This window comes from Anser anser (genome assembly GCF_964211835.1).
Source record: "Anser anser genome assembly, chromosome: 20".
Taxonomy (NCBI): domain Eukaryota; kingdom Metazoa; phylum Chordata; class Aves; order Anseriformes; family Anatidae; genus Anser; species Anser anser.
Window position 1 is genome coordinate 9,629,260 of NC_139741.1, and position 23,594 is coordinate 9,652,853.

Consider the following 23,594-nt stretch of genomic DNA (forward strand, 5'->3'; position numbering starts at 1 on the left):
AACGAGCCTCACACGGAGCTCTGTTAGGAAGGTGCTAGTCCGTAGCCTTGCTGCCCTGGGTGCAGCGTGAGCGCCTGTTTTGCTCAGGGTTGTGCAGGCCAGCTTGCCAGCACGGTGCGTGGGGATGGGAGCCTGGGTGCCAGCCAAGTACAACTTCCTTTTATTTACATATAGATACCCGTCCTGGAACATGTTTAACTGCTTTGTTGAAATGGGCCATAAATGGGCCATAAAAGTTAGCCATTTAAGTCTGGAGAAGCATTAAGAGACTCTTCAGTGGTGGATGGGTTATAAATAGTGCACAGCCCATCCACACTTCAACAAATGCCTGGTTACTGGCTGCTCTGAAAGAGCCATCTCCAAATATCTACCATCTGCTCTTTCAGAGGGCAGCCATGTAACAAAACAGGACAACTGCTCAGGGCTTCTCCAAGCACTCAGAAGTTACTAGGGCTTGGGTAAGCTCTAAACAGGTGTCAACAAGGTCATAGGAGTTACAGACTAAACACTAACGAGTCTTAGAAAATCAGATTTTTCATTAAAGCCTCCATTTCCCTTTAAAGGCAGCGTGTATTACAGGTGTGCTTATCCCTTGGGAGCATAGCATGTACTCAGATATTCTTTGGGTAAGCTGGAGACTTTCCTGAGTCAGGCCAAAAATGAGATTTTAGCAGCTTAAGGCGATTTAATGTCTCCCTGCTTTCTTTTGAGAGAATAGGATACATGCTTTTAACAATCGGCATTATCTATACAATTGCAGTCCTGCATACTGCAACCAACACCTCATCATGGTGTGCAAAAGTAAATGAAAAAGCAGCAGTGATTCTAATTACTGTATGCTAATTGGGCTGCATTCAGGCTTCATTGATGCTGCTGTTATGCTGCAAGAAAACAATGGCAGCATATGTACTTATCTTGCTCTACTTATCCTATGATTATTCTCTGCTAGTACAAAAACATACTGAAATAACAACCTGCACACAAATTAGTGCATGAAATGGACCACTAGAAGTTCAGCCTGAGCACATTCTTCCCCTTGTTTTGCAACTAACACGGTAGCTTCCATGCCACAGCAGCTTAAAGCACTTTTATCTTGTATTGGGCTTTGGTTGTAGTCGCCTCGCTTGTCTTCTGTTGCCTCTCAAAGAAAACACTTGTATTCCTACAGGATCCATCCTGATGACCTTTTTTGTTAGGATCTCCAATCCAGAGTTTTACCCTGGAAGTCCCGTGGCCTCGGGAAGTGCTGCCTGTGTGGCGTGCAGCCAGCAGTGCTCACGTGCCCCCACGCCCCAGTTACCTCCAGACTGAATGCGGTAAGGGCGAGGGGCGCGTCCTGCACTGCATTACTCCTTGACTGCTGCCTTGGTAGCATAACTTGCTTCGTGCTGTAAACTGGACTCAGGCATTTGCATGCTGTTTTTTACAGTAGTATCTAATATGCTGAAAGCTGCCGGAGTCATTACAAAATCATCAGTGCTTGTTCCAGTGTGATATATTCTGTTTGTCTAGCTGGCTGTTTTGCTACCATATGTATTTATTGAAGCTGGCTGAGTATCTTATTCAGTGATGTTTTGCTTATTTATTCAAGAACGAGTTCATCAAAATTCAGCCAAGCTCTCTGTCCTCAACATACACAAATCTAATCTAGCGTTTTGAACACACCCATCGCAATAGCAACTGAATGCAAAATTGAATGTGATTCAAAACTGAGTGCAAACGTGATAGGAGCAATGAAAAAAAAAACTGGCTTCCCACAAATCCATCCCAGCTATTGCTCTGGGATACAGTGATGGCCTCTGAGAGATGAAGGCACCATTTCTCCCTTTAAAGCACCAACCTTGCCTCTCAGCACCAATGCTGAGGCCCTGGGGAGTTTCTAGCAGGTGCCTGTCTGAGGGCCCATCAACTAGTAAAATGGTCATGATGTCATGTACAATATTGTGGTCTCATCAGGGAGACTGATTTGTGTTGCATTAAGCAAGACAGAGTTGCTAATCTCCACTGAGGTTTACATGGGAAAATTTAAAGCCTATTCCAGTATATTAAATGAGGCTGAAAAGCTTCGATCAATAATTTCCCTTGTATGAAAAATAAGAGATGAAAATGATGGTAGATTGATTCAAAATACTTAATGCCAGATACCAGCTGATGGAAGTACCTTGTAAATAGCATTTTGTACAGTTGCCAGTGAATTAGTCTAAATTGTGAGGGTGATTGAAATGTATTTTATAATGTTCATCTCCACTTTAGTGGCCATTTACAAAATTTAGAAGAATATGAAATCCCTAAAGAGAAAGTGAGCAGCCTGCAAAAAAACAGAGCAGCTAGCAGTGGTAGTTTTCAAATGAGGTCTTGGAATACTTTATAAGACAAAAAGCCTGACTTCTTTACAAGCAAGAAGAATCAGTGTTAGTGGTGTTTTAAATTTGAAAATGTGTTTTCAAAGTACCTCTTTTTTCATCGACCCTCTCTTTTACATGGAGATTATGATCTTTGATGTGGGAAGTGAAATGGATTTTTTTTTTAAGTTAATTTGGTAATAAAAGAACACTGCCTTCTCTGAGCAGTCCTACACAACCATGGTGTTTTGTAGGACTATGTTGTATCTCATCATGCTGGTTTCTGCAGGGAATTAGGGTGTAAGCATGTGTTGCTGAGCTGGCTCCCTGGAGCGAGTGGTGACCTTGGGCCGTGGTGAGATGGCTCCTGGAATGCCCCAAGAGACTTCAGGGTTGTGACCAGCCTACATAGTCTGTTGCAGCCCATCATTCCCTGCCCATTTGGAAAAACTCTGCAACCCTCCTTGCCTTTCTCTGGAGTTTTTTTCTGGCTCCCAGTTGCCCTGTGAGTTGTCCCAGGGTTGTTCCCAACAGTGCTCAGGGTAGCTAGTACGGGTCTACCATGGACATGCTTTTATCAAACCTACGGAGGAAACAAACAGCTGGACAATCCTGGCAGAGCTGTTCCAGAAGGATCCATCAGTGCTGCAGCCACTCGGGAACTTGGCATTGCTTCAGAAGCTGCGATGAGCAGCGCTTTCTGCTTGTTTGCTCTCATAGTGAACCACTAGGAAAGGGCTCTGAACTCTGCAAATTTGGGTCAAAACTGCTTTGAGAATTTCATTTTATGATTTTTTTTTTTTGCTGCTTTAAGGTGTCAGTCTCATGGCCATGTAGTGCTGGCGCTGGAGAGCGTTTCCCTGCTGGCTGGAGGCAGGACTCGGCATTGCCAGCTCCCGTTGCAGCACTCCAGGTGACACACGAGCGGTGGATGGACTCTGCAGGGCTGCCTGCTCAGAGCTGATTTCCTCTTCTTGTCTCCAGGCTGAACCCTGAGGTTCCCACCTCTACACGGCAATGCCAGGGGTTGTACGAGACTTTGCTTGGAGTAAGTGCTATTTTTCTGTTGTTGTTATCATGACAGATTTAGTGGGAAAGTCTTTGCTTGCAAGCTGCATTGGATGGAGCTTTTTTTTTTTTAAGCAGAAAATTTTAGGTGTATGGCCACCTTCCTGCTCCACAATCATATAATCTGGAAGAAAAAGGCAGCATGCAGCTGCTAGTACTGTAACAGGAATGCCTCATGAAGGATTTTGTCCTTTACCTTACTGCCTTGTATTGGAATAGGAAGGAAATGTGATCAAGGAGGGGCTGTGTAGCACCCACAGGATTGCCTCGATCACCAGCACCGAAGGAAAAATGCTAGAAAAGTAATATCTTCTCATGAGTAACAGGAAAACAGCAATTTTTCTGGTGATTCAGTCTTCTAATTAGTTTCCAATACTCAGTCCACAGGATTTTTGCAGGAAATAGGTCTTTCTATTTATAAATCGTCATTCTATCAAAGCACGATTTTTAATTTGTGGCCTTGAGGGTTTTTCATTTCCTCCTCGTCAGGTGAACTGCAACTAAACTGCCCTCCACCAGCACCACGGCAGCTGCCACCGCAGCTCCCAGTGCCTTGGGGGGGAGAGGGGAGCTGGAACAAGGCAGAGCCCTTCAGGGACCCTTTGGTGCTGAGAAGTGACCGTGAGCAGCGGTCCTGTCTTCACTTGGTTTTTCTGCACTGAGCTCCGTGGCCAGAGGATTCTGCAGTGGCTTTTTGCCCGTTCCTGTGCAGTGTGCACACCCAGGGGACCAGGGCCCAGCTCCCGCTCTGCCTCTCGCACCAGGGACTTGTTGTGGCAATCAGCAAAATCCACGTAATCCCCCAAAGGAAAGACTGACCTATTAGTAGGCGGTCTGACCTATTAATATTGATGAAGGTGAGAAGGACAAAGATTTAGCTTGAATCTTGGATCTTTGATGAGGAAACAAAAGTGTGTTGAATCTAAAGCTCTTATCTGTTGCTGGAGCACCTTGCTGGAGCACCGAGCTCCCCCGTTGTATTCCTGTCTGGAGCCTGTTGTGCTGCCGGCTTCGCCCTTCTGATCTGGTAGGGCAGAAGCAAGCCCCAAACACCACACCATTGCCAGCACCACGGGGATGAGGCCTGGCTTTCTGCACCTCTTTCCCGCATCCTGGTGTCTGATAAAGCACTCGCCTTTCCCTCATGGACTCGCTCGTTGCCCGGTTCTTGTACCTAGCTGCATGTTTTGAAGGAATTCATAAATATATGTGCATTTGGGGCCTTCGTGCTTCTGTCAGGTGTCTCTGAAATTAGCTGTGGGGTTCAAAACGTATGTATGAAACTGGGAATGTGCCCACTGTGAGTGAGATTGCAGGGGACTCGCTTCATAGGCCGAGTCAATACGAAGAAGGATTCAAAAGGCTTAAAAAAAGTTCTCTTGCTTGCTCCTTACTGCTGCTCTCTGTGGTCCCTTTCCCTGTGCTTCTGGTCAGATCTAGAAGTGCTAAACCAGCACAGCAGGAAAAGGCTGTTCACCCAAGCAAGGGAACATTCAGCTCTGCAAACAAAAGCATTTGAAAAACGTGGGTCTGGGGCCCTGCCATGCTATAAGGGTTTTGTGCGCAGGTGTGAGCCTGTGCAGCAAGAGCAGATGAGGCTAATGCAGTGAGCGATGGGACGCTCCTCGTGCCAGTGTACCTGTTGTGGGATCGACAGTGGCTGAGCCCAGCACCAGCTCTTCCCTGGCAAAGGGGAGTTGATGGATGGCTTAAACAAGTCTCTATTTAAATGCCCATAAGTCAGTACCGCAGGCCTATCCGTGTGATGTTTCTCACCTTGTCAGACCAAATTTGCAGTCAAGGAACAGACTTTGAGATGAAGTTTTGCTCTTTTTGGTGCCAGCAAATATCATAGTCCATGACCACTTGCGGAGTGACCAGGCACCTCTTGGCGACAGCAGGCTCTGACCAACGCATCTGTGGTGCAGATGCATTTGGTAAGGTTACCTGGATGTTTAGTTCTTCCCAGACACTGCTTGCTGCAGAGCAATACCTCTGTGAGGGAGGGAGTTTCAACCCACCAGCAGAAAATAACCCCCTGCTTCCTCCTTCCAACTCATACTCCCATGGGCTTTTCATGCTAAATAGAAATTGCTTCTGCATTTTGCAAGAGTATGAGTAGACAGCAAAGGTAAGGAGGTGAATAAAAGCACGCTCGGGTATGGCTGCCAGCATATTTACTTGCTTCAGAAATTTTGAATAAGAACAATATCTCAAAATTAGATTCCAGACACCCTGGGGAAGAGGAACTGCTGCGGGGCTTGATGCAGGTTCTTCCCTTGGTGCAAGTGCTTGGTTTCCAGGGTTTCTGCAAGTTCCATCTAAGCCCTGAGGTGGTCAGGCTGCCCGCTGTTCATGTGCTTCTGCATGCAGCGTGCTGTCATTTGGAGCTAGGGGGGAGTTCGAACAGCCCTGCAGAATAAATGCCTCAGTTCCACGTACAGCATGGAAATATAGGCAGAAAAAATGCAAGTCTGAGGGTGCAGGCTTACACTGAATAGTACCCACTCCCACAGGACCTTTGCGTGGCTAATTGTTTGTAGTATTTGCACACACTACACAGTGAAGAGTTCTTATTCAGCTTCTCACATCTGATGGATAATCCAGAGACGAGATCTCGTAAGGCTACGTAGGCACCAGTTTGTGTTTCTTTCACCCAAGCCAGCAACTGTGGAGTTGACTGTTGCATCCGCTGGATTTCATTTTTTCTCCATTTTGTCAGGTTTAGGGAGGAAAAATGAGGCATGGAGCTAAACGTCTAAATGGGGTATGGAATCTGGATCTACGTTTTAAATCCTTTCTAGGTTTGGGCTGTTGTGGGGTTTTCATTTTAACCTACTATAAGTAAGTGGCAAACGTTTTATCCAGTGTTGGTGGTGTAAATACAGTGATTTAAGGAGGAATTTCCTCAAATATCTCACTTTGAGTTTTAAAAAAAAAAAACAAAAAAAAAAAACATAGTTAGGTTCTGTGTAATTTCTCCATACATTTTCTTGATGCAAGAAACTTGTGATGAAAGAGAAAAGACTTGTAATTTCCCTCTGGCACTGCATGCCGTATTTGAAAATCCTGCTTGGCATTTGCAACTGCACACTTAAAATAGGCTCTTTGTGTTCATTCATAATTTGTCTTGGAGGTTATTAAGGGTAATAAAGTATTGTGGAATGCATTTCTAAAAGCTAGGTCCACTGTAGGAGCTTTTTAATTATTTATTAATGTTTCTGCATGTTCCTTGCTGAGGACGAATGTATTTCACTTGGGGTATCTGGCCTGCCGGCAGGCGCTGAGCTGCCTGGATGCTGAGCTGCTCGCCGCTTCCCAGGACTTGGGATCCAGAGGCTGAAGCCCCCTGCCTAGCAGTGGAGATCTAGCTCTAAATCCTCGTGGCTCTGCCCTCATGAGTGCCTGGCCACCTCTTGCTGATTCATCGGACGAACCCAGCACAGCGAGCGTTGCCCTCGCTCCTCTTGTGCTGGTGGCAAAGCTTCAGCTGATGGCAGCTCTGCTCCTCCCTGGATTACAGCGGTGACTCGCTGGAAGCCTTCCCCTTCTTTTTTGCTTGCAGATCACTTTCATTCTCATTTATATCCTTCAGCTGCGCTTTCCTGACATGGGGCAAGGCCCTAATGGAGGAGAAAACCATGTGGCATCCCTGGGGGCCCACAGAGGCCTGTGTGGTACCCGTGCCCGAAGGACTTAGGAGTGTGTCTGAAGATAAAAAAACAACAGGATTTTACAAGCCATGTGGTCGGAGTGTAGTAGAAGTGGAAGAGGGTGTTTCTATAGGCACCAGTGACAACCCTTTGAAAGGTAATGAAAGTCTGGCACAGCTTCCCAGCGCCAAGAGGAAATACGTGGGTAACTGCAGATGTTCCTGCTGTGGAGACTGGGGGAGCAGAAGCAGGAGGAATACGAGAGATGCTTCGCTGCTTTTGCCCTAAATGGCAAACAAGCACTAATCAGTAAGTCAGCCCATAACATTTTCTCCCAGACGCTGTCCTCGGATGGCCTGTTTGTGCTAATCCTCATCAGCACTGAGTCACATGTAAAGCAAAAAAATAAATAAAAAATAACAGCAACAACAACAAACACTGGGCAAGAGATTTTAAATTTACACTATCTAGGAGAAAGCTTCTCACCAGGGCTGGTTCCTAGATTGTAACAAATAACACAGGCCCTGGGCTGAATGCTAAGGTTGCGGCTGCATTTTGAATCTGCTGCTAATTCATAAACATCACAAGCAGTTGATTTCAGCAGAACCCCTTGATTTAATTACACTCTTGTATACAATGGGGACCTTGCGTTTTCCTATATGTAATGAATATTAAGCTGATAACCCTGTAATTTCCTGTGCCGGGCTTGCTCTCATTTTTTGCATATTGATACCACATTTGGTTTGTTATTTTCCAATTTTCCAGTCTTCTAGACTTGTGCTCAGCGAGTTCTCCATAGTAATTGCTGTTGGCACACACGTTTCCTTCCTCAAATCTGCTCTAACACCCTGGAATGAATTTTGTCTCATCCCAGAGATTTGCTTGGTTTTGAATTTCTCTTATTTATTCATTGCCTTTAACTCAGCAACCCTGGAGTTGTGCAGGACACTAGATATAATTTCATATTCCCCAGTTTTAATTTCCTCCTGTAGCCCAGGCAGCCCCCCCCCTCCGCATGCACATGTGTGGTGTTCTCTCTGCCCCTGTGACTTGCTGCTGTTTGTAAGCTGCTTTCCAGCAGCACGTCCAGAGAAACTGGTCCTGTTCCAGTCTGAGCACCGAGAGGATCTCGATGCAGCATCATCGAAATTCAGGCTGGTATTACTGAATCTTTCTGGCCTCTTTGGGATTTTGGCAGCTGTTCAACTTCTTTTCTCTCTTTGTGGTTGTTCAGTTGGGTATGTCCTACCTTGCCTTTAGCATGGGAAAAAAATCTGTGTCTGTGTGTGCTGGGGAGGTGTCATGTAAGGTTGCTTTTGATGATTTGTTTGCGTAAGGCTAATGTGGAATTAAAATGAAGGAGTTGACAACATACTTGAACTTCTATTTGGACAGACTTTTCTTAAGTGTGAATTATACAAGGTATGTCAGCTCGGTGTCTACAAATGCCTTCCCCAGTGCTGCACAGGGGTGCTGGGGAGAAACGCGTGGCCCTGAAAGTGTGAGTGTGCGATGCCCATGACTGTTCTTAGAAATAGTAGCAACTTACAAAGAAGATAGAATGGAAAAAGGAAAAAGAGAAAAGCTTTAACTGGATTCTCTCCATTTTCCAAGGTGCCATCTGCAAATGAGCCTTCTCAAATGTGCCCGAAGGTGGGTACCCACTTACTGAAGCCCCTGAGCTTATGGCAGGTGTTCAGAAACTGATCAAATAGACTGGTTTTGCCTGCGGTGATGCCAGGCAGGCTGTGCCCACTGCTGGTTCTTCTGGCTTTTTAGACTTTTGGGTCCATTTCTGCCTCAGATGCCCAGTACACCTCTTATGGCATGAGCTGTACACCTCCTGCAGCTGTAAGCTAAGGGCATGAGCTGTACACCTCCTACAGCTGCACACCCGTACACCTCTCACGGCCCTGGTGCAGGTCGAGTTGCTCTTCAGCCATGAGTTCACAGGAGTGTTTTCCATCCTGGATATAGGTTTGCGGGCTGTAAAAGGAAAGACAGATGCCTTACCTGTATTTCTTTGTGATTTCTTTCAAGGAATACTTACTGAGAGGAGTATTTCTGTGGTAAATAATTGTCTTTGCCAGAACAAGCAAAAAGGAGGTGTGCCCATGCCGTAAACCAGCAGATTTCCCCCAGGACACCCTCGTGCTTGGCCGTGCTGCTGCCAGGGAGGGGAGCTGGCTGGGTCTGTGCTTATCCCAGGTAAGCACCTACCTTTCTCCTAAATATAGCCCAGCCTTACTGACTTTTAAACCTGAAGTTGTATGAAGGCCAGATCCTCTCTCAGGACTTAGTATATAACATCTTTGTTGCTTCATGTTCTTGTTTTCTCCCCTCATCCCACAGGAAGAGGAATGACAGCCCCACAGCTCCACATGCTTTTACCAGTGTGTTTTTACTATATTTTGTACACTAACTCTTCAGTCTCCGAAACCTCTGTCCAGGGAGGGCACAGGTAGTCTCGTTAAAAATAGGCCATCCTGAAATTCATCTTTCCAGCTAATTCTGCTTGTGGGGGCACTGTCAGATAGCAGCGCCCTATCCAGTACAAGGCCTGACCCTTTCTGACACCCCCAGGCAAACCCATACCTCCCAATAACCCCTGTGGAGGCTTTAATGCCATGATTTTTTGGCTTGTTTCTGATTTTCATGACCTTGCTCTCAGTCCCCTTTGGTGATGTTTTGCTGGTAATTGTTGATTCTGTTCAAGACGGTGTTTGGTAGATTGTATTGGATAAAGGCAAACATACAAAGATGAAAAGTTTCTCTTGCCTTAGTAGAACCAGATCTCTGAAATGTGTCTGTTTCCTCAGCCTTGGGAGTCAGAGGTGTCTTCCTAGTGCACAAAAGGAGCAGCAGGACCCGAAGCAGGGATAAATGTGGATGAAGCGGTCACGTTGATGATGGTGCTGCCATGTAATGATGCAAATTTTTCTGTTTTTTTTTATCAGAAATGAGTCTTGGTGAACCAGAGTCTTGATCAAAGGTAGACAGTTTGAATTCACCTCCCTCTGCTGCAGAGTAACCTACTTCCTGGTGCTACCTGATGTAATCAGAAGCAATCTGTGCAATTAGGAGTCTGCAAGACATTTTTGGATGGTGAAGCTGTCAGGTTACTGTCTCTCCAAGTTGTGTTTTATTTTCCTTAGTGCTCACAAGGTCTCTTAGTTCCTTTCAAGAGACACTTTCTACTCACAGGCTCAGCAATTATTGATGTCTTCTGTTGTCAGACAAGCAGAGTATGTGAGCATGTGTGTACTGCTCACCAGGTACATACCACTGTCCTAAATGCATCACTGAGCATGTTAAAATTAGAAGCAAAAAATACATTGCTCACACAACTCATCATCCACATGTGTTAAAAAAAACGGGGGGGGGGGAGGAATGATCCATTTTTCTCTCCTGGTGTAGATTGCTCTTATTCCTGTTGAGGTGTAGATTGCTCTTATTCCTGTTGAGAGGGCTGATCAAGAAGGATGTTTGTGTGTTCAGCTCACGTGTAATAGTCCTCCAGGCTTCGCAGTGGGTAAGTGGTGAGTGCATGGTGGAGCACCTGCACTGAGCTGGGATGGGCTGAAGCCTGTGCTTGAGGGCTTTGCTCCATCCCACCCAAGCAGCTGTGCTCCTGATGGCACCGCAGCCGTAGCAGGAGGCACGAGGAGCCTCCCAGACCCAACCTTTCCTCCCATTTGTGGCTCCCCGTGAGGGCTGTCGCCACTGCCAGTGCCTGGTGCCATCCCTCCCCATACTTGGTGCACTCGCATCAAGCCAAGTTCACCTAAAAACTTGCACATAGGTAGATTTTCTGCCAGTTTTGCCTTGCTGACTGACTCTGGACCAGTTGCATCACTGTGATCCTGGTTCAGGTTCTGTATGGTGCCTCAGAGCTGAATTGCTGGCTTACCTCTTACTTAGACAGGGACAAAAGCATCCTTCTGGCTGTTCCTGCTTTAAATAATGGCTGTTTTTACAATGGCAAAGGGTGAAGCAGTTTCTCCTGCACAGCCCTTTCTGAGAGAAGAGCGGAAAGTGGCTGAGCATGTGTCACATATGGTTGCAATAGTCTCAGAGCAGGAGCTTCAGAGTTACTCATAACAGTTGAGCACGTAATTGTGCATAATGCAGCAGAAACGCTTCTCTTCTTGTGATTGAAAGGCATTTGCTGTTGATTGGTGTGTAACTGTTGTACCTGGGAATATCTAGGGGCTGTGAATCTGAAACATTTCAGGCAGGAGTGCTTATCAGTGACATCTGAAAACAGTGGAGCAAAATGGCCTCGCGACAAATGCAAGCAGGACAAATAACGACCTTTACAAGACAGTTTTATAGAACAGGATAAACAACAGGGGCTGGATCCTCAGCCGTAGTAAACCATCCTGTCTGTGCTGATGCTGCCAGCCGAGGTGCTGATCCTTGGAGATCTATAGAAATGTCACACAGCAACAGCTGCCTTTTTGCTTTGTGGCTGCAGTGAAATTGCTATGAGCAGGCCTGAGAGCCAGGCTCAGCGTGATCAGAAGGCTGATATCACCCACCTCTGTGCTTGAGAGCTGGTGGGAAGTGCTTCCTACCGGCAAACCTTTACTTACGTTGAGTCATTGTAGAGCGAGCAAAGCAGATGAGCTTGGACAAAGTGCAAGGGATGCAACGTTCATGTCATCACTTCAAACCCAGGGGCTGATTATTTCTGCTTATTTCCTTTATTTCCTTTAATTCTCCCCGTGGACTGAACGTTGACCCCAGCCAGCTGGCTGGGGGAACCCACTCATTTGGGGCAGCAGGACAAAAGCACCGAAAGCCATGGAGTGCACTTGGGAACTCCGTTTGGTTCCTAGTGGACAAGAACAGCCTGCCGGTGCAGTCATTTATTAACTCGTACACCTTCTCCATTGTCCCAGTATAAAATCTGAGATCTGAAGTGCTGTTAGGGTGCAAATGAACTTCAGCTGTGCTCAGATTTCAGTCACCGAGGAAACCCGTGCTGCTCCTTTTGCCAGGCTTGTATTTAGGTAAGGAGTCCAGTCCGCAGAGCTGCTGATTTAAGGCTTTTACCTCTGTGAAATTCGCTTTGAAGAGTAATATTGGTAAAAAGCGAAGCTGGCTTGCTCTCCTAAATTAAGCAATTAGTCTTAGACACAGCCCTCTCTGTGAAGAAGTTGGAAGTTCATCCTCACACTGAGATGGAAGATGGTTTAACAAGGTGTTTTACAAAGTGTAGGTGGATAAATTTCTGAAGCATATCTGTATAAACCTGCTGTAAAGGCTGTGCAGAGGTTAAGTAGATAGATAACTTTATAGAAGCTGAATAATCACACTGTCTGTTACTCTATATAATCTTGCTGGAAAGCATATTTTTCTGCAGAGCAATGATACAGAAGATATTTGTGTGTAGCGATTACAGCAGTAGAAATCAATTGCACACAGCAAATAATTTGTTAGCACAGGGATGCACATTATATCATCAATAAAGGAATTAGTTTGTTGAACTATAATGAGGGTGAGAAGAAAGCAAACTTCACGCTGGTGTAGGTAGTCCAGTCATAATATTGGCAACAAACACATCTAGTGTGCATCCCTCTGAAGATGAATATGGTCTTGCGTGTTTTTATACTGAAAGTTTCCTTAACACCCACTCGCTCTATACAGTCTGTGCATCTTCTGGGTATGCCACAAGTGTCTACTCATTAGCTCCTTAAGACTAATGCTTAGCCTGGTTTTAAGGAACACAGGACAGGAGCTTTGCCTCTGTGCTTCCCCTCCCCAGGGAGCTGCAGGGAGCAGCGTGGCCACCCTTCGGCCTCCTCTCCTCCAGGCTGGGCAGCCCAGGCATCCTCGGCCTCTCCTCTAAGGACGTGCCCTCCAGCCCCTTCACCAGCTTCGCTGCCCTCCTCTGGACCTGCTCAAGCACCTCAGGGACCTTTTTATATTGGGGAGCCCAGAACCGCACACGATGCTCAAAGCGAGGCTGCAGCAGCACGAAATGCAGCAGGAGAATCCCCTCTGGGGCCGGCCGTGCTGTGCTTCGTGTGTCCCAACGTGCGGTTTGTCCCCTTGGCTGCCAGGGCTCCTGCTGCCACTGGCCCCCCCAGCCCCTTCCCACTGAGCTGCCCCCCAGCCCTTGCCCCCCGGCTGTTCCCATGCCTGTGCCCAGCCCTGCTCCGTCCCAGAGGCAGCACCCGGCATTCCCCTGTTTTCAGCTTCAGAAGATACAGATAGGGTAATAGGTTTCTCTTTTCTGTTTGTTATTAGCCACGTCTTCTTGGATTAGATACTCTTAAGGGAAGGCACAGTCCCTTATCCTTAGCTTGGATGGGGCCCCAAGGTGCTAATCTCAGCTGAGCTCCTTTTACTTGGATCCCACTCCCTTGTCGCACGTACACTGCGCCGTGATGGTCACAAATCATGCTGGAAGCAGCCTCCCCAAACACCTGTGAGGTGGGTTGGTTTAATTATCCTTGCTGCGGGGTGGGTTTTCCAAGTGTGCTGCTGATGGCATGTGCTCAAGGTCACCTGAAGAGACTGTGACTGCGTGGCTGAAAACAGATGTCGGGCTCTGCCTCTTCTCCCCGCCACACGCCCCGCACCTCTTCCGAGCTGCAGCAGAAAATCCCTCACTGAAGCCCTCCGGAAGGTCTCTAACTCCTCTCTGCAGCTCCCTGCTGCATAGGGGATGGGCTGGTACGTGTCTGTGCTTTGCAGAGGGACAAATACAGGTGAGGCAGGGTGTGATGTCTTCTCTTAGAGAAGCTCTTCTTTCTAAATGAGTCCTGTGGTCGAGGCCAGCTCCGGTGTGAAGCTCTGCAGGGGCTGGTAGTGCTGAAGGCTGAGGTTTGTCTTACCACAAATCCTCCATGTTAGGTAGGAATGCGTCTTTCCTTACTCTAGGTTGGAGGATGAGTTTAAAACTAACCACTTGGGGAGCAAAGCCAAAAAAATGAGGAGGCAGCTGAAAAGGCAAATTGTGCATCAGCAGGGAAGAATAATCCCTCCTGATTCCGGCAGGTAACTCGAAATCCCAGCGCATGGGATTATCGTTACATATATAAGGTGTAAACAAACTCAGTGGCAGTGGAATGCCTAAATCCCTTAGCCCTCTTACAAATCAAACCTGCTCTGTCAGGATTCAATTATTTCTGTGATCTCACCTTAGCTGGGGATTAACTGACACCAGAGGTCAGGAGCCCTTTATATTTGAATCCATACATATACTTGCTGAGGTTGGTTTTGCTGCAGGTAGTAGAAGGAAGATACAAGGCCCTAAAATACTTTAGCTTTCAGGGCTACCATGAGGCCCATTTGATTTTTACAGTCAGCCAACAGTCAGGTGTGGATTCTTCTGGAGCAACTTGAGGTTGTAGTTTCTTGGCCAAGAAAAAGAATATGATGCATACCAGCATATACTGGGAGCTGGGAGAGAACAGTGAAAAATCTCTCATTTTGCCTTGCAGTGTGAGGAGGTGTTTTCTGCAAGTTAGTTAATTATCCTCAGGATCAGTCAGAAGGTGTTCCTAATTCCTTGGCCCATTTTGTTGATAGCTGAAGAAAAAAAAATTGTCAAGGCTATTCTGGGAGCTGTTCTGCTTCTGATGGCTCACACTGTGCACCTTACAGTCATGGGCTTGCCAGAAGCTGAGGGTTATTCCCTCAGGGGCAAAGTGTATTACATGGGGTGGGAAGGCAGGAGGGTGGCAATAGCCAAGTCTCTGACCTAGGAGAAAAGAAAGGGAAATCACAGCTGAGTTATTACTTAAAGCAGAAACACATGTAAATCCTACCTCGGCTGCCCTATTCTGGGTAGCTTCCAGACATTTAATTGGTTAAGACAGATATATGGCACTGTCACTATCTGCTGGGGACCCATATAAATCGTCAGCAGTGGTTTCTTTTGCCATTTCATGTAGCCATGTCTGATGGCTTGAGTGTTATAGGAAGGAAGCAAGATACAACTCATCCTGTCAGGAGCTGCTCTGTATTGTAATTGCAGTATCTATAAGGAGTGTCAGGGTTGGATTATTGGAGATGTCAGAAACAAAATGGGAGAGATTAAATGGGCACAAAGAGCTGCAAAATGAGGAGGTAATTGCACTTCATGAGAGTGCAAAGATAACATTGGGAATGTAGATCTCAAACAGCGTGGTGTGGAGCTCAGAGTGTGTGCTTTGTGTCCCCTCGGTGCTAAGTGGGCTCCTGGGAGCACGGACCCCTGCCCAGCCCCGAGGAGTTGTGTGCTTGGTGGACACGTCCCTGCTGAGCTCACCAAGGAGGACACCGCGCTTCTCCTGCCAGTGATAACACAGAAAGAGGTGAACCCTGATGAATTGCAAGTGCACTTTCACAGCAGCATGTTACCCAGCCTTTTAAATGAAGAAAACCATCTCCCCAATGAAAAAAAAAAAAACAGGGAAGACACACACGTGATTCTGCATGGACTGTTTGAACAGGCACATCTCCAGATGTAATGGCAAGCGTGCTGCCTGGTGTACAGCACCACAGCCCTCGACCTGCGGCCAGTTCTGGGCTTATCCATCGCCTTCATCAGCTTCTGAAATGCTGTCCCGGGTAAGCCAACCCAAGTTAACTGTGGGTTTGTAGGAAGCTGTGGTATTGTTGAGAAGAGGGGCAGAGCACGAGCTTTTTGCCTTCTTGCAGATGCCGGTTGCATACTGCCACACTGAAACAGCATGAGGGCTCTTCTGGCTGTCACTTATTTGTGGTCTCTTCTCATTACTTGAACGTCTCTGTGTGCAGAAAGATTTCTGAATGATGTTTACTGTTATTGGACAGTAATCAAATGTATTTGTTTTCCTTCAGCTCCTGTTTTCTCTGTCTGCATGGCACTTTGGGGGATCGCTAGGCCGGCCACAGAGCAGGGATGCTGCCTGTGCAAAGCTGCTGGCACAGCCAGAGGACGTCTGGAATGACTCCTCTACTCCAAGGAGCCACTTAGAGTCCCTTTATAAGTAACGGAGAAAAACAAGACCCTCCAGGGTTCAGTTTACCCTCCTGTTTTAGACAGTGGCTGCAAGGGGGGGGTGGACTTCTGTGGTGTTTCCGTAGGCTCTGCTGACTATAAAGGGAGCCAAGGCAGCTCACTGACACTTCGGGAGCTACGAGATGAATTTGACCGTAGCATACACCAAGCTGTATAGCGGGGTGGTTGGGTGCGCTTGGACTATTTCCATGTTAGTGAGCCAGGCAGAGCAGCTGCCCTCCCAGCTCCCCCATGAATAGTCAGCTAGCCCTGTAAGAGGCTGCTTGCAGGATCACATTTTAAGAGTAGCATAAACTTAGTGTTTTCCCTGTCTATGATAAATCGCTCTTCCTGTTTATTGTTTGGCCCCATTATTGTGATATTTGATCTCTTGAGCATTTTAGCCTCTAATGAAGTCCTTTGTGTTATGCTGCAGCTAGGCTCAGAGGTGGCATTGTGCCTGTTGTCCAGGTGAGGAAGTGGGAGCAGCCTCCAGGCCAGGAACGAAATTGTGAACAGATGAATTGTGCTTGATGGAAATCAAACTGTCTATAGCAAGTCAGGGACTGCATGGCTTGCCCAAAGTCAAACAGGGAATAAGGGGCAAAGAACAGTCCCAGCAAAGGGTTAGAAGGGGTTAGCATGGTCTGATCCCTAACTGGCTTCTTGCACTCCAGCCCGGTTGTTTCTCTGTTGAAGTCTGATTTTTTTTTTTTCTTCTCTCTTGCTTTGTTCTGCTTGCCCTTTCCTGGACTGAAATAGAATGGTCTGGGATCATTACTGGGAAATTCAAAGCAGCAGTGAGGTCCTGCTATTAGAAGAGTGTTTACATTTACATTCTTGTGCATCCTTGCTGTTTATGTTCAATTGCTTGATATTTCGAAGGGATGAGTATTACAGATCTGAATGGCTGATTGCTTCTGAGGTTTGAATATGTATAAAATAGCAGCAGTCCTGGATGGCAGAAAGCAGCTGCTCAGCACTTTCTGGGGCAGGACTGAGCACTGTCTTTTTATGCAGTTTATTGGGGGAGTAGGTAGGATGAGGTGGAGAAGCTCATGCCCATACCTGACAAACACATGACTGGCATCCTTCATGGAGAGAGAAATTTTAACAGAAACAAGACAAATGCCGAGTGGCACACATAGCCAGAACAAAAGTCCTTCTGTTGAATGCTTTCTAATGCATTTGGGACTTCTGGATGGCAAATCTCACTTGTATAGCAGCACTGTCATAATTAGAACTCTAAAACATTGCTGAAATGGTCACGAACAAGGTAGGGCCTTCAATAATAGGTGCTATATGCAAAGACTAAAAGGATGGCCTAAAGCTTCAGGATCAGAACTTAGGAGAGGGCAGGAAGGTCCTGCTTTGGAGGTATGATGTTAGGATGGGTGGGGCAGAAGTGAGCCATGGCATAGGGACAGTTGCAGTGAGAGTTTACTCACTGGTTACTGGTATGGAGATGGGCACAAAATGCTGAAAGTGCAAGCAAGCAGCATGTGCTCGCTGTGATGCAGAAACAGCCGGCTCTAGCGAGGTGATGAGGTAGCTATGGTTGCAGAAGCAATGGAGAGAATGAGATGTTTGTCAGCCACTGCGAAGTAGGATTGTGCTGTAAGCAAGGAATGTGAAGCAGATGAGCACTGGTTCTCAGCTGGAATATCAACTGCTATCTGCTGCAGTTTCCAGGTCAGATTACAGCAGGGCTCTTTCTCATATGCATCTGGCAATATGCAGACAACACTACCACTACTCTACCTAAGATCAGCTGAGTACAATTCTGGCAGAGAAGGGGCTAAAGTGCTTCTTACCTGCAGTGTCCCTACAGTCATGGTCAGTGCAGCATCCTTGGCTGCTTGGCTGTGTCTCTCCCACGCACACTGCCGAGCCAAAGCCAAACGTCAGCGTCTCTCTTCTCAGAGCATGGGCATGAGAGTTAGTGTGGAGCCTGTGGCTATTCCTAGCTGCCTACCATCCTGTTGTGGGACTGTTGTGGTTTAACCTGGCTGACAGCTAAACACCACACAGCCATTCGCTCACCCTCCCCCCTCCCTCTCTGGGATGAGGGAGAGAAACGGGAAAGTGAAGCCTGTGAGTTGAGATAAAGACAGTTTATTAAGACAGGAAAATAATAATAACAATAATAATAATAATAGTGATAATGGTAATAGTATTAACAATAATAATGTGTAAGAAAACAACTGATGCACAATGCAATTGCTCACCACCCGCTGACCGATGCCCAGCCTATCCTCGAGCAGTCGGCCCCCCACCCCGGCCAGCCACCCCTATATATTGTTTAGCATGACGTCAGATGGTATGGAATACCCCTTTGGCCAGTTCGGGTCAGCTGTCCTGGGTCTGTCCCCTCCCAGCTCCTGCTGCACCCCCAGCCTGCTCGCTGGCAGGACAGAGCGAGAAGCCGAAAAGTCCTTGGCTTGGTGTAAACACTGCTCTGCAACAATTAAAACATCAGCATGTTATCAGCGCTCTCCTCATCCTAATCCAAAACATAGCACCCTACCAGCTACTAGGAGGAAAATTAACTCTGTCCTAACTGAAACCAGGACAGGGACATATTTCTCTTTCCCCATAGTGAGGAGGTTAGTGTGGCTTTTCTACACATTGAAGATACGCACTCTCTTTATGAAATGCCTCTAATGTTTTTTCTCATGAAGCTTCATGTTTGATAAAGACATGTTGCATCAGGCAAGACTGTTTACTAGCAGTTAATTGGAATGCACTTGGGTCCAGTAACCAACTTTATATGGGATCTGATCAACTGTTAACCTAAATTCAGGATACCTCCCCTGGCATATGTGGAGTGGGCTTAGAATCTAGCCCTATTAGTTTGTGGCGTGGCTTCTCATTTGCATCACTATTCAAATCCTGTAGAGTTGAGCTTTGCACAAGAGAAGGACTTTGGCCACATGCCTTTCCTTCATTGCCAATTTGGATGAAATGATGTTTGATATATGTAGGTAACACTACCAAGTCAACTGAAGTGGACAAAGGTTAAGTATGCACTGCAGGCAATTATCCATTAGTATAAAAGCTCCTTGGTATAACATTTATACGTTGAAATGCCAAAAAACCTGGACATGATGATAGTTTTTGCAACACTGTATAATTCATGCATTATAGCTCTGCTTTTGATGTTTAATATTTCAGAAATAATGGAACACATTTCATCAGGAAATGCAACATGTGAAATGCAGTAGGTATAAATAAGCACTTAATTGAAGCAGAGGTCTCCTTTGCTTGCTGTGAAGCTCTTCCTGACTTCATAAATGTTCAGGAGTATTTAGTTTAAGGAAGTCTTTGAAATAGTAACTCAGATGAACCATTGCTAGAAGTATCTGCGGCTCACATACAGAGGTGAAATCACGTCCCCATGAGACACGGAGAGAGAGCTTACCTGTACTGCTGTGAGATCAGGATTTCTCCTACAATCTCTAGTGCCAGGCTTCAGTGACTTCCTTGTCAGCAATGTCCATGACACCTAGAAAATCCAATTTAAGGTGGAAAGGATTAATAACTGGCTATTACCACACATTGCCTAACAAAATAACCCTGTCTTGTTTGTATTAAGCAAATGGTTCTTGGGCATCAGTGTGCGTGATGCTTGTGAAATTCTTCTTGGGAGTTCTCTGGTGTTTATGGTCAATATTATATTTTTTTTTTTTTCCAACAGAGGCAGTAAGTTGGGACATGACCACCTGGAAGACCACACGTTCAGGTGCTTCACACCTTCAGGAGCTTTGCGGTTTTGGGACTTCAGCCTCCATCTCCAAGTTTCTTGAAATCCAACAGGTGTGGTTTTTTTTTCTTTTGTTGTTGTTGCTTGTTGCTATTCATTTGTTTACACAGTATTGGGATGACAGATCCACAGATCTGTGGACAGATTGTGAGAGGGGAAAATTTTAAAATGTACCTTTTTCAAAATCCACCTTAGAGATGCGGGCTTGTTGATTGCTGATTTATCTTACTGTGGTTGTGTCCTAGTCACCTTAAGAACCACTGTTAAAGTATTTGAATGATCATAAAAGTCCAGACAGTCCAGCTTTGCGAAGAAGTAAGCCAACAAGGAATGTTGAGGCCAATCCACTTGGCCATGTGGGACACCAGTCCGTGTATCCTATCCTAGTGCAATGGTGCAACTCTTTTTCCTGCAGAAGAAGTACTTTGTGTGAAAAGTCTCAAGTAATAAATCCAAAAGGGTCAAGAAGCACCAGGGAAATGCAGTAATTCTGTGAATGATTATTTAAATCCAGCATCTGCTCTTCAGCCCAGTCTGACCACACGACCATGGGGGCTGTGGGGCTGGCGATGCTGCTGTCAGCGCTAAGGCACATTTCCACTGCTCTCAGAGTATAAAGAAGACAGTGTAAGTACGAATTAGTTTTTCTGGGCTCTAATAGCTCTCAGCATGTTTGCTGGTCTATTTGTGATCCTTCCATAGTCTTGGAAAGTAAGGACCCTGATAAAATAGCCATTGAAGTCAATTAGTTATTTTGTACATCTCTCCAGGCCCTGGATGAGGTCCAGCCTAAATACCCAATCTACATTTTCATGAGTCATTGCAGGAGCTGGAACAGATCAAGACAGGTATAATTTTCAGTTTCAGCATGAATTTTGCTACCTTCCTCAATGGCTCTGGCCAGGTCAATCTACATTTCCATTATGGACAAGGTTGATCTTTTTTCCCTACAGCACTTTGCTCAAATTATATGCATAGTCATAAACCATTTTCCAGTGACTCAGGCCTTGATACTAAAGCATGTATGGTTCATGCATCTGTTCTTTTGTAAATCTGCTGGTGTTTCCACACAGACTGCTCAAGAAGCAGGAAAGACACAGAAACATCTGTTTAGAGTTTTAAGCAGCTTGTTAGATGAATTCAGCACCTGGGTTTCCTGCGGTGAGTCGGCTATGCTCTCCTCAGTATGTATGAGAAAGGAAGAAATACAATACTCGTAGGGATCCGTGCTCTCTGCAGTTCATGGTAGATTGCTCTGGGTAATTTCTGCCAGTGCCAGTGGGATCCACCAGTGCAAAACCTCCAAAAGAAATAGGGGAATAGTGCACTGAGAGGGGAAGGGTTTACTGTGCTAAATGCCAATAAACCAGATTCTGTCTGTGGAATTGAGCCAGTACAGAACTTTAATTTTAAATATTATGGCTTATGTTCACAGTAGTTCTGACAAAGTCACTGTATCTGTTGAGAAAGTCCCAGTCCCCAAACAGTTTTCTTCCCAAGCCTTTTCCTCCCCTTCCCCATAACTGAGAAGGACCTCTTTGGTTTAGATGAACGCTGACCACGCCACAAAACCAGTGTGAGGGGCCCAGCTCTGACAAAGAAAATGCAAGGCAACTGCACTGTGACAGGTTACTTGTTTTGACAATCCTCTGTTTTCTTTCCTCTGTATACCATATTAGACATGAGTCAATGTCAAGGGCTAATTTGCCACAGCAGGGAGATTTTCCATTTAAGTAAATTCACTTTAACGCATGCGGGGGATCCAGGAGTGCATCCGTTCTGCCTGCTGAAAGGACCTTGTGTGCATGGAAGGGGAAAAGCAGGCTTACGAGGCAAGCTGTTGGTTGCAATAACATGTTTTGTTCCTTGCTAACTCCAGGGTCAGGCTGTCTCAACTGTGTTAATGTGCTCGTGTAGCAACCCATGTACAGAAAAACAGAACCAGCAGAAGAATTTCTGCTGTACCTAGGGCACACTGCACCTTACCCTACAGTCAGCACACAACAAACTGGCTCACAGCCTGTTACAGATCCCACGGACTCCCCAGGAGCCCCCAGTTTCAGTCTCTCGTGGGCTGAATTCCTTCCATCCTTTGGGCATGTCCCTTCCAGTAGCACTCATGTTCAGGAAGAAATGGGGCTGTGTCTGTCCAGTGTGTTTTCATTCCTCTGCAGTAACCTGGATGTGAGGTTTTGTCTTGTGTAGTTAGGATGTTCACTGAGCTGTTTCTGTCTTTTCTGAGTGATTTTGATTATTATGTATAACAGTGCACAGTCTCCAGTGGATAAAAGCCTCTAATTCTATTTTATCCAACTCAGAGAGCAATCTCAACAACTGGCTGTTGCCTGTATTATTCAGTAACAGCTATGGCATGTATTATTGCATATGATATGAAGGACTTTGTAATAAATATTTAGTGTTCCTTTAATCTGTCCGTTCTTATATCATGTTCTCCAGATAATCTCCTACTCCACCATGTACTATTTAATAATTCTTTTTTTGCCAATCTGTTCTTCTCTTTCATACAGACACACGTACCCGCCTGCCCTGGGACACACTTTCTGTCGGTCTCCCTTCCTGAGCACTCTTCAAAGTCTTGGGTTTTCGTGACTATGTCATCAAAAGGAAAAGCATTTGTTGCTTGTGTGAATTTGTGAGTATCTATAAACTGTCTTGTGTTTAGATCCCAGCCATTTGGTGCACAGGAATGATTTTTTTTTTCCTGAACAGAGGCCAAAGGCCTTCAGGAGAAAACGTGATCTGGCACCGCAGGCAGCAGTAGAGGGTTGGTGATATTTCTGTTTCTGCTACTGACTGGTTTGTCTGATCCCAATCACTTTGTGCTGCTCGTTTCATCTCCGCCCTTGCCTGGGTGGATTACAGCCCATCAGGGAAGGGGCTCTTCCAGGTGGGAAGGTGAACTTTGGGCAGCAGGCATCGCTGCCATGCAGGTACCAAGAGGCCTGTCTTCAACAGTGGCTGTTTTAAATTGGCTTTCTTATACCTGTGACAACGAGGAGCACATTGAAAATGATGCAGGGTTCTTCACTTGCATTTCCTGTGGTGAAAACACCATGTGAAGAGACAAGTGGTTGTAAATCAGGACATGGGTTTTCCTGTATGGCTTCTCCCCTAGTCAGGACTGACATAAGAAGTCAGACGTATCCATGGCATGTGTTCTCTGCTACCTTAATTTGGGGCTGTTAACCCCCAAGGAACAAAGCATGTGAGAGATGTGAAGGGGATGTCATGATGAAAGGAACAGTGAAAGAAGCTCAACGGAAAAGAAGTACGTAATGATATGATGCTTCACTACTTGAAAGTTGGTTACTTGTACTGCAAGTCATGATTTATTATAATTAACTAGTTCTACAAAACCTACTAATGAAATCATGCCAGTATTTCTTAAAAAAAGAAATAATACTGAACCAAAGAAGACCTGAAAAGAGTTCTGATCATGTATTAATAGTGCAGCAGCCCTATTTTGAAAAGATCCCCAAATTCTTGTGGGGTGGCATTATAGACTAACCTCTTTAAAGAACACTTAGTGCACCTTAGTAGTATCTATTATAGTATATGGGATTTTAATTGCTTTATTATAAAAGAAAGCAATATTCACCCTTTTATGAATTTTGATTTAATGACTTTAGCACATTCATTATTAGTTCATTATGGTTCTGTGGAATTGAGGCCTCCTGAGTTAAAAGGATGTCCCCACACTAAGCTGGCCTCAATTAAAATGTAATCATATTGTGGTTAATCTCAAGGACTTGCTCTGTGAGCGCAGGGGG

The 23,594-nt window shown here is 45.8% G+C and overlaps 1 protein-coding gene across 1 annotated transcript in view; it reads left to right on the forward strand.

Annotated features, from left to right (window-relative positions):
- Positions 1–23,594, forward strand: part of LOC310884554 (uncharacterized protein) — a 465,563-nt gene that overhangs the window by 408,462 nt on the left and 33,507 nt on the right. The window contains exons 9-12 of the mRNA XM_083806495.1: positions 1,197–3,390; positions 9,104–9,271; positions 19,738–19,856; positions 22,332–22,456. The gene's annotated coding sequence lies outside the window, so the exon portion shown is untranslated. The remainder of the gene's footprint in view (positions 1–1,196; positions 3,391–9,103; positions 9,272–19,737; positions 19,857–22,331; positions 22,457–23,594) is intronic.